The 10,646-nt window shown below is 46.8% G+C and overlaps 1 long non-coding RNA gene across 2 annotated transcripts; it reads left to right on the forward strand.

Moving 5' to 3' along the window:
* Positions 5,916 to 10,206, forward strand: LOC106504698. Of its 2 annotated transcripts, none has more exons than XR_002346711.1 (3): positions 5,916 to 6,760; positions 7,259 to 7,478; positions 7,703 to 9,781. It is a non-coding gene; the product is annotated as an uncharacterized LOC106504698 (long non-coding RNA). The 2 variants fall into 2 exon arrangements; XR_002346710.1 differs by lacking the exon at positions 7,703 to 9,781 and adding an exon at positions 10,016 to 10,206 and having other exon boundaries at positions 5,921 to 6,760.

A 10,646-nucleotide genomic window follows, 5' to 3' on the forward strand; every position in this document is an offset into this window, starting at 1 on the left:
GGTGGGCTGCTTTGGCTATGCATGGTTGCCTTCTTATCTCCATGTGTTTTCTAGATAGCTTTATTTCAGGGCTAAAACCACCCTCCTGAAACACCTGGTAATAATAGCAGCCAGAACCTTATGTCTTTCACGGAATAGAAAACACACATTGGGTTCTGTTTCAAAATGTGTTTCACTGTTCTACGCTCTCATAAAGAACCTGAAACTACATCATTTTGTATTTCTAAACTTGGACCTGCCGCCATGACTTTGTTTAGTTTCCAGAAACTTGACTCTCCACTCCTGCTGTCCCTCACTGTGACCCAACTAAGTACTGACCTGAAAGCAGCCACTTCTGTGCTGTTCTAAACCCCTCTGGGGTCAGTCATTGGGGCTGGTGCCACTTTCCACAACCTACCAAGCCCACACTCTGAAAGAAATTATTCCGAAATTCCTTAGGTACCAAAGGAGGACAAGCAACCCCCAGAGATATTTTACAACAGGAGGAGGGAATGAGAAGCAGGCTTCCGGGAATTCTCATATCTCTGATTATTTTTTTTTAAGTGGACATTCTCAGAAAAATGGCCAGGAATGACCAAGGTGCCCCTTCTTGACCGTGCTTGGCCTGAGTAATTGTCCCTCTTCCTTAAATCCACCCCCCTTTTATAGGCTTTCAGTTTGGAAAAGGACAATTCAATAAAAACAGGACAGTCCATACATTTTTTTTTCTCCTTCGGCCACGAACATGTGGACGAAATGTCCACGAAACCTCTTTGGGGAGGTGGTCTTGTGGATGTTGCTTCAGCGTAAGTACTGGGTCAAAAAGACCAGCCTCTTCCCAGGGAATCCCCACCAATCATAAGCCATGGACTCGGCATGCATCTTCCTGACCAAAGGCTGCTGTTGGACACGCGTATTGGGTGGGTTAGTTGCCCTTAGTGATCCTTATGGGTAAGAGCAAGATCTGGACCCACAGCAGGTACACTCAGCAAGGGGACAGCTTCCCATAAACACTCTCACACTCCTTGTTATGTCCGTATAAAATACCTGTGGGGTTGAACCTTATTTTGCCAAGTGCATCTTTCTGTTTTTGAGTTGGCCAAAAGTTGTTCACACCTGCATTCAACAGACGTTGCTTAAAACACACACAGGCACGCACCCCTGAAACATATGCCAATAACTGACATCCTTGAGCTCAGGGAGTGAGTCTGTTCAGATCAACCCAAGGGACATGGCTCCCGTGGATCTAAAACAACCACATCCCTCCAGGGACCAGACCAGTCATAAAGCATTAGAATGTCAGAGCAGGAGGGCGCGCCGCAGCCTCTTCTAGGCCACAGATTGCAAATGCTAACAGAGTGGGCTTCGACTTTGCTTTTCCCCGTGGCCCCAGTGAAGTCTTCCGCCCTCCCGGATGTCTGTGTCTTCATTTCTTAGGCGGGCACGATGCGGTCCAGTTGACCTCGCCCCACGCTACCTCGCAGATGTGTTGTGAGGACGAATGAAATCATGTCTACAGTGTTTTCAGTTTCTGGAGAGAAATATTTATCGACATTTTAAGTATTACAAAAATGTAGAAGTGATCTCAGTTTCTTGTTTGTTGTTATACTGGTGTTCTTATTTCAATCGATCAGACGACAGCTGTAGAGGACCTCCATCAGACAGCTGTTAACAGCTGCAGCTACCCCCCCCCCCCAGTGCCACTGACTGACCTCCTAGGACCATGGAGGATGACTTCCATCTCTGAATGACAGGACGGCCGAGGACATCGGTCTCACAGACTGTTGAGTTAGGGTAACTCATGTGGGTACCTGAGCGCTAACTGCAGTAGGCCTGGCCTTTACACCCCAAAGTCTTGTGGGTTCTTTGTGGAGTGGATTTTGGTTTGACGTCATCTGTTTGCCCTTCATCTTGCTTGCAAGGGTGCATGGTTCAATCCCTCGCATCTGGGAAGTGAATTTTGCAGCTGGGCCAGATGCTGACTTGCACGTTGATTCACCTTCTTTGCCTTTTACCTCTTTTTGGCAAATGAATGTACCATTTCAACTTTGATTTTCAAGTGCTGGCTGGTATTGGTTCCAGCGCTAACCAAGAGACCCACGCCAGAGCGCTTTCTTGGGGTGAGTTAGCCAACATCATTTAAAGATGGAAAGATGTGCACCTTCTTTGATATTTGATGTCACTGTATCTACATTTGTTGTAAGACATATTGCATACTAATTACAAGTATATCAATTAAAGTTCCTAAAAGCTTGCCTCTGACAGTGGTGATTCACATTTGGATATGTCTTCTTATTCAAGCCTTTCAATTGATATGCTCAATACTGTTTATATTAAGTGGCCCTGCCTTGTTGTTAGAGAAAATTTATCCTCCATCAATAAATAATATTTTCTGCAGAGCAGGGAGTTCTCTCTGATCTTGAAACATAATTGAAGGATGTCAGAAATGAAGAAACTTTCCAAGCAGTGATTTTACTCTTAACTGTACACCAGGCCTTTTAAAATAGTTGTAAAAATAAACACTTTGATTCGATAAATAGGTTCGTGATAGATGATCAAGTCTTATGAAGGCAGGAACAGTACATTTGATACTTGCTTTGTTCTCCTTCAAAAAAGTTCATCATATGCATCTTCTCTGACAGTTAAATAACAAGCCATTTCAATCATCCAGAATAGAATTTCAACCCACAGAAGCCAACCAAAGGCTCTTTTGATTCTGAATAAGAGAGCCACAGCGAAGCCCAGGCATCTTGCAACGTAGGAGAACAGTGGAGCTACCTGCAAACTAGAGCAAGTTGGTTTGACGATGAATTTAAATATAAGGTCAGATTTAATAAGTTTAGGTGCCTAGCTTCCAGGGTCATAACTTGGAAGAGTGAGTGGGAGAGTCAGGATGAATCAGGACGACCAGACGTGAAACAGGCCCTTTCCTGTTGATCATTCAGTCATTTCTTGAAGACCTGCCATGGGCATGAAAGCAAGCAACAACCCCAGTATTCCAAGCTTGCCTGGGCAGAATGGGCCAGGAAGCATATTAAATGTGCACGGAAAGAAAAAGCCTAAAAATAATGTGTGGTGTTCACATAATAAATTCTTGGGTCCAAATCAATTTTATTCCCCTGTATCATAGCTTTTCCAAGTCAGATCATAATCTGTTTCAATTACGTAGTAACCTATCTTCAATCTTTTACTCTGCTAATGTGCAGTATACTCAGCAATAATTAGTAGCTATATTTTGATTTTTGTCAGAAAGGATTGAGTCATGAATGACACTTAAAAGCAGTGGTCATATTGGGGGGAAAAAAAGATATAAGAGGTACAATCTCTTCTCTCAAAGGATGTAGTTTTGGCAAGTATAACATGGACTACAGTTTCTTTACTAAAACAGCATTAATCAGATCTAGTCAACAAATGTATTGTGTTTCCATTTTCAGCCAGACGCTGAATATGTCCATAAAAAAGAAGTAACATATAGTCATTAGGAACTTCAGGTGCCTGTGGGCAAGTATCTAATGGACCCCTTGCATCAGCTTTAGCGGTCATGACACCCTGGCCATCTTACAGAAGGGAAAACTGAGCTTCCAGGATGGTCAATGCATTCTTGCATGAACTGAATCCTTCTGTGTACTTCATAATGAATAAGGCACCCCCTGCTCTCCAAGTATTTTCTGTTTTGTAAGTGGCAGAGGTGGGATTCAAACCAGGTCTGTCTGTCACCGGAGCCCCTGGTTATTTTCCATCCAAGACACTGGTATCTGATGTAAGCATAAGCCCACTCTCAAGACTCTCACACCTGCTAAAATGGGCCGTTCCACCCCTTGCAAAGGCCCCCTCAGCTATTCCGGGCAATCTCGAGGGTGCCTTGGCGTGCAGCCCAGAGCACACTCAGTCAGCCCCGAGCACATGCCCCCCTGCCAGGCACTGTCACCTTTCTGCTGACTCCTGCTGTCCTGCTGGGCTGTGTTCTCTGCCACGGGGGAGAGTGCCCCCCCCACCCCCTATTCTGTGAGCGCACCAACCAGGCCTCCCAAGGTTGCCCAGACTTACAGTGAAAACGTCTTAGTTTCCACCTGCAGTCCCCCTGCTCGCCACAAGGGTCAGGTGTGAGTCTGCAGCAGCCTGGCTTGGGGGCTGCCCTTGAATCACTACCCACTGTCTGTGGAAATTTCCATCATGGCACTGACTTGTCTTTCCTTGGTATCATTCTAATAATGCTTATTCTCACGTAGCACTGACTATGCAGAGGATACTGTTCGAAGCCTTTCACGTGGATTAACATCTCTATGGGGTAGATAAGATTAATATCTGCATCATGCAGATGCGAGAATTGCAGGTACAGAAATTTGCCCCAAGGTCATACAGCTGGTAAGCGGTGGGACCAACTGTGTCTGAACCCAGGGTGGGACAGCCTGAGGCCAAGGCTCGGCACCATCTCAGAAGGAAGACCCCCACCTGACGGACATTTTCTAGTAGCCAGAGGGGCCACTCTCAGGGCACTTGGCTGACCAGAGTCTGAGCTGCTTAGATTCTGGCACTGCTGGCCAAGGTTACCCACCTGACAACCACTATCATCAACAACAGGGGACTCCAGGCTGGCCCTCCCCTGTCACCAGACCGCACGGCAGCTGTAGTGGGACCGTTCAGACGGCTATCTTGTTCTCTCACTGGCCTTGGTTCCTTTGGCACTTGGACAGAGTCACTGCCACCCACACTGCTGGGCAGTGTGTTGACAAGTTCCAGGCAGTCAGAAGCTAGGTGTTGTCAGCTGCTGTGAGAGACAAACGCCACCCCCAGCCCCTGTGCCAGAATGTGCAGCCCTGTAACTGGGACTCATCACGGAAAAACACAACAAAACAAAACAAAAACAAAAACAAAAAAACACTTCTCCTTGTATTTCTGGAATATGTACGTTAAAACCTTAATGCAAAGTTAAAGATTTCAGATAGAAAGGAGAGTCATACACAAGTTTTATGAGAGCAGGAAGAGGAAAGATTAGGGAGGCTTCGGCAGGTACCTGGTGACCTTGGGTCTCCAGCTGCAGCATCAAGGCAGGTGGTCCGACAGCGCTCATGGGGAAGTCGCAGCCGTCTACACACCTGACAGCAGTGGTTTCTGGAGAACGGCTTTGCCTTTTCCATGTTGCACCTGAGAACCTCTTGTGGATGAGCTCCATCCAGAACCTCGCAGGAACAGGGCGGTTACAAGAAACGTGTTTCCTGCCTTCTCCTCTGTATTGCAAAGGAGATCTTAGAGCAGAGCTGTAACAACGCTGAGCGGAACATAGAGAATAGAATGTCCCCCCAAAGACATAACATCATATTATTCCTGATTGATGCAACTGTCCCTTACACAACTGACGATATACTCGCCTGCCCCCGAAAAAGAAAGCCGCCATGTCCCGTATGTCACCTTATAGTCCCTCCTAGTTCAGGCGCAATATTCCTTTGCTATCCTGGGACTTCAATGCCAAATTATAGGGTTCAACGCTTTACATTGGATAGAGGGAAGATGAGAAAAGGAGCTGATTAATATATATACCTATATACCTGTCACAGCAAGGAAAAGACTATGCATAGTTACAGAAAACTTTCTTTCTGCAGCCAGTCACGTGACACATCAGTATCTGTAGCGTTCTTCTCCCACCTACATCTCAGGCTAGTTTTTTTTTGTTCTTTTTTTTTTTTTTTTTTGTCTTTTTGCCATTTCTTGGGCCGCTCCCGCGGCATGTGTAAGTTCCCAGGTTAGGGGTCTAATCGGAGCTGAAGCCGCTGGCCTACACCAGGGCCACAGCAACGCTGGATCCGAGCCGCATCTGCAACCTACACCACAGCTCATGGCAACGCCAGATCGTTAACCCAATGAGCAAGGGCAGGGATCGAACCCGCAACCTCATGGTTCCTAGTCGGATTCGTTAACCACTGCACCACGACGGGAACTCCCTAGTTTTTTTTGTTTCTTGGGGTTTTTTTTGGTTTTTTTTTTTTTTTTGCTGGCAGGATGACGCCTATGTTCTGTCAAAATGTGAGTACAACTTAGGGGCTGGAGAAATGAAAGGGAGCTATGCACTGGGCACTTTTCTGCAATTCTATTGCTTTGTCTTGCTTATAGTCATTAAATCACTGTTTTTATACACATTGCTGTTACTTCTACTTTCTTTAAAGATACAGTAAATGAAGTTTTTTGAAACCACAAAATACATACATTTTTATTTTGACCTAAATTTTAACTGAGAGAGAGGGAAAAAACAAAAACAAACAAACAAAAAAAAACAGCTCCCATTGCACATAATGTGCCAGATACTGTCCCCTCCCTAGCTCCAGTGCTGTTCCTTCTCTCCTCCCCCATCCAGCCCACCTCATCTACTGACAACAAATAGAAAAAAAAAGGGGATGGTGGGGAGAAAATAGAGAAGGGCTTCAAAACCCCTGTCAGCACTTTGCCTGCTGCAGGCAGAGCCACGGTCCTCCCCCACCCACTCACCAACACCGCCCAGCTTTCCGCCAGGGCTTGGAGTCTTCCGAAAAGAAGGGTGCAGGCTCAGAAAGCCCGAGCTTGGGGAAGGAGCTGCTGGGAGGGCGGGGGGCGGGGGGGGGGGGAACACCAGAGCAGGATTTCCTCTCATTGATTCACTCTCAACCTGGAAGTTCCAAGAGCCGTACCCCCACCCAACACCAACCTTCCACTCCTCCCTCCCTCCGTGAGGAAACCACAGGCTGCAGGTGAGTTTGCAGAGCCACAGAAACAAGCTCTGGAGCTGCCATGAGATGAAAGGAAACACAGGGTGAGTAACCCCCAGGGCTGAGGAATCACAGGTCCTGAGGCCCCGGGGGCTGTTTGAGGGGTTGGGCTCTTTCCCGTGAAGTTGTTGTGGAAAGCAGCTAAGCTCCTGAGCCTCCCTCCTCAGGGGGTCAGGATCCTGAGGCCTCTGTCTGTCGCCTTCCAAAGCGTCCCAGTATCCCAGCTGTTGGCCTCTTCTCCTGCAGAATGGAGAGGCTGGGTATCCTGTGTCCCCAGCCCAGTCCCAGTGTCCCTCAGGTACATCCCTGGCTTCTTAGGCACCAGCTTTCTGAGTCTTCCCAGAGGGCTGACAGGTGGCTCTTCAGTAGAGAGAGGCACGCTCGTCTTTCCAAGCCTCCCTGAGCTCTTAGTGATGGAGGCAGCTGGTTCCCTGGAAAATTACAGGTGCTCCATCCAACCAGTCAAAACCATGAGCTAAATTGGAAGACTAGAGATTCTGCCAACTGCCCATCCTTTCCCCTTGGTCCTTCTCCATGCCTAGGATACCGGCTCTAAAAGAGGGGCAGTGGCAAACCCAGGCTGCTACCTGGTGGAGGCAGAGGGGATGGGAGACCAACGGTGACGCATTCGCTCCTGGACAACCTCACGTTTGCTCTGCTAAAGACATCCCAATCCCCTCCAAGGAAATGGGCTGTGATGGAATGAAGCACTCGAAGCAAACATTTCATTCACTCATTCACCATGGAACAAACAATGTTCAGGTATGTATTCTAGACACAGGAGCCAATGAAACAAGACAGGATCCTTAGGGTATATTCATCCTCAGAACACTTTCAACCTAATCAAAGAGTCAAATCTATAATTTCATTCAGAACAGTGGGTACCTTGGTAGAGTATGCAGGGGGCCGTGGGGGCACAGAAGAGGGGTTAGTGGAAGGATCAAAAAATGTCCTGACAAGTGTATTTTCATCTTCCTTATTCCCAGATGTCTGTCTGATCCTCATCCCCACCACCACCAATCCCCATCCGTCTGCCTGATCAATTCCCTGAACCCAAACTTGACCCTTGTCAAGTTTGTGTCTCTGCGGATCCATCCTTTGCCATCAGTCCCAGATTTTGCCTGGGAAATTTACTCCGTTCCTCCTAATTGACCCACTTGAACCAAGAGTCCTGGCCTCTCCCGATCCCTGCCACACCCAGTTCGGCCCTCTCTTCCAGGCTTTGTCATGACCCAGCAGTGCCCCAGCTGGAACCTGAGCAGCATTGTGTCTCTTAACTGGAGAAAGAAAGCAGGAGACTGAGGGGAGAAGAAAGGAGAGAGAGAGAGAGAAAAAATCATCCTTTCTTCATCTGGCCACAATTTTCTCATGAGCCCCAAAGAGCTTTCCCTGACGGTGCCCTGGGAAGGAAGGGAGACAGGGAGGAGGGAAATGACATGCATTAAATACCTGTTACGTGCCTGTGCCTTGAGAAAAGTATTAAGATCTATTTAGAGTCCAGGAAACTGAGGACCAGAAAGGTTAAGTGACCCTCCCATGGTCACACAGCTATTAAGAGGCAGTCTCCATTTCAGTCCAGACCTTCTAACTCCAAGGCCCATATTCTATTTAGTATGACGGCACTCCTCTAACGTTACTGTGCATGCCAACCACGGGCGATCTTGTCCAAACGCAGATTCTGAGACACAGGTTGGGCTGGGGGCCTAAGTTCTACTTTCATAATAAGCTCCCAAGGTGGTGTGGCTGCTAAAGTTGCAGGCTGCTTAGATTGTAAACATCAAGGCAATATGAAATGAAGCCTTCTCAGAATCCCAGTTAAACCCCAAGGGCCTGACCCGGAACAATTCTCAACCGAGGTGTCACACCACCACTTAACCCCAGGGTAGGTAGCCATGGTTTGGTTCTGATTTTCAGTTGTTGCTCTGACCGTGGCATCACTGACGTTCCGTATCCGGGAGTCAAGGATGCTACAAATCCAGCCCTGTGTGTGAAATAATCCAGTTTGATTTTCTCAGGACCAGCCTGCCCAGCACAGAAATGTGCCGCCTAAGATTCTCAGAGCATCTCCACCAGGGAATTTCAAACCATGGCGAAGGCAGCCTGCGCTGCTGTCAGACACCAGCCCTTGGGCTGTCTTATCTCTGTTACTTGTTCTCAGTCATTAGAAACATCAGCTCTGCCCTCCAGCTGTTCTGCTCCAAACTGTCATCCCTGACAGCTGCTCTCCAGCTCTGACTGCACACGCAGGAGTGCAGGCTGATGTCTCGCTTCCTGGAACTCCAACGTGTCAACAGAAAGAATGATCCAAGACCAGCCTAATCAGAGATTAGGGGATTTGCATATTCCTGGGGACCAAGAGCACAGGAATGTGGCCATCACACAAACTTGGACTTTTTAGGAAAGCAAGTAGGCCCGCTGATAAATTCCTATCACTTTGCATCCCACAAGAATTTCCAAACGTATTTATAGAGATGATGGGAGAGGAGCTAACACCTCCTAAGCTTCTGACCAGAAACTGGACAGATGCCTTATAAATACTATTTCATTGCTTCTGTAGCAATGGAAGAGTCATTGCAAACCCAGACTCTGAGCCCAAGTGTCTGGGTTTGAATCTCAACTCAGCTAATCACCAGTGGTATTACCTTGAAAAAAAAATGGACCCTCCCAGTCCCTCAGTTTCTTGATCTGTAAAATGGGCCTCAACAGGGTGTCTGCCTCATTAGGCTGCTGTGAAAGTTAAATGAATTAATACTCACAGAATACAGACAAAGCTAGCCTGGCTAAGTATACAATGGCCAGTATATTAAATAGTCTTGCAAGATCAATTATTTTTCCATATTTTACAGATGAGGAAACAGGCTTACCCAAGTTCACACACCTAGAATCTGGTAGATTCTATCTGAGCAGTCATAGTGAAAACTAATATTCACTGAGACCTTATTATGCACCAGACACTATTTTAAGCAATTTAGTAGCATTGACTCAATGAATCCTCACAACCACCCTAAAAGATGGGTATTATTATCCCCATTTTGTCAATGAATAAACTGACTTGCCGGAGAGTATATGTTTGCGTAGCGGTGAATCCAGGAATTGAGCCAGAGGTTGGGGTGGGGGGGCAGTTCTGGAGCTTGAAGGCTTCAGGTCCCAGTGTCATGCTTTATCCACTCCCTCACCTACTCCTGCTGATCTTCTACTGCGTGCCCAGCCCTGAGCTGGGCATATTTGAGGATAACAAGAAGTAAAAGACACAATGGTTATTTTCAAATTAATAATTGAATGCTGTATCTTCTTGTCAGACGGAGTATTGATGAAAAGAGCATCTGAACATAAACCTGCGGTTAAGTCTCAGTTTTGCCCACTACTAACTTTGATGATCCTGGACACGGCTACTCAATCTCCCTGAGCCTTCAGATTCCTCACCTAAAAAATGTAGATGATGATACTTACTTGGCGATGGTGCTTAAATAGACTAAATAAGACCCTTTCAGCGTACTGTGTCTGTCTGATGAGCACTACTCAGTGACTCTCACCTTCCATCTCTTCTTTTTCTTTCTCTGTGCCCCAGAAGGAATGGCACACTGGAATTAGAATCGCAGATACTCTGGACATCTGATTTTCAAGAAAGTTTCTGAGTGAGAGCTAAAAGAATCCCACCGATTACTCTTACATTGGAGTTTCGTTTCATAAAATCCATTCCCCATATAGTTAAAATATCAAATAATCAGAGGAGTTCCTGTTGAGGTGCAGAGGAAATGAATCTGACTAGGAACCATGAGGTTGTGGGTTCGATCCCTGGCCTCGCTCAGTGGGTTAAGGATCCAGCATTGCCATAAGCTGTGAAATAAGTCACAGATGCGGCTCAGATCCCATGTTGCAGTGGCTCTGGCGTAGGCTGGCAGCTACAGCTCCGATTAGACCCCTAACCTG

The sequence above is a fragment of the Sus scrofa genome, chromosome 8, assembly GCF_000003025.6.
Source record: "Sus scrofa isolate TJ Tabasco breed Duroc chromosome 8, Sscrofa11.1, whole genome shotgun sequence".
In the NCBI taxonomy this organism is placed as follows: Eukaryota; Metazoa; Chordata; class Mammalia; order Artiodactyla; family Suidae; genus Sus; species Sus scrofa.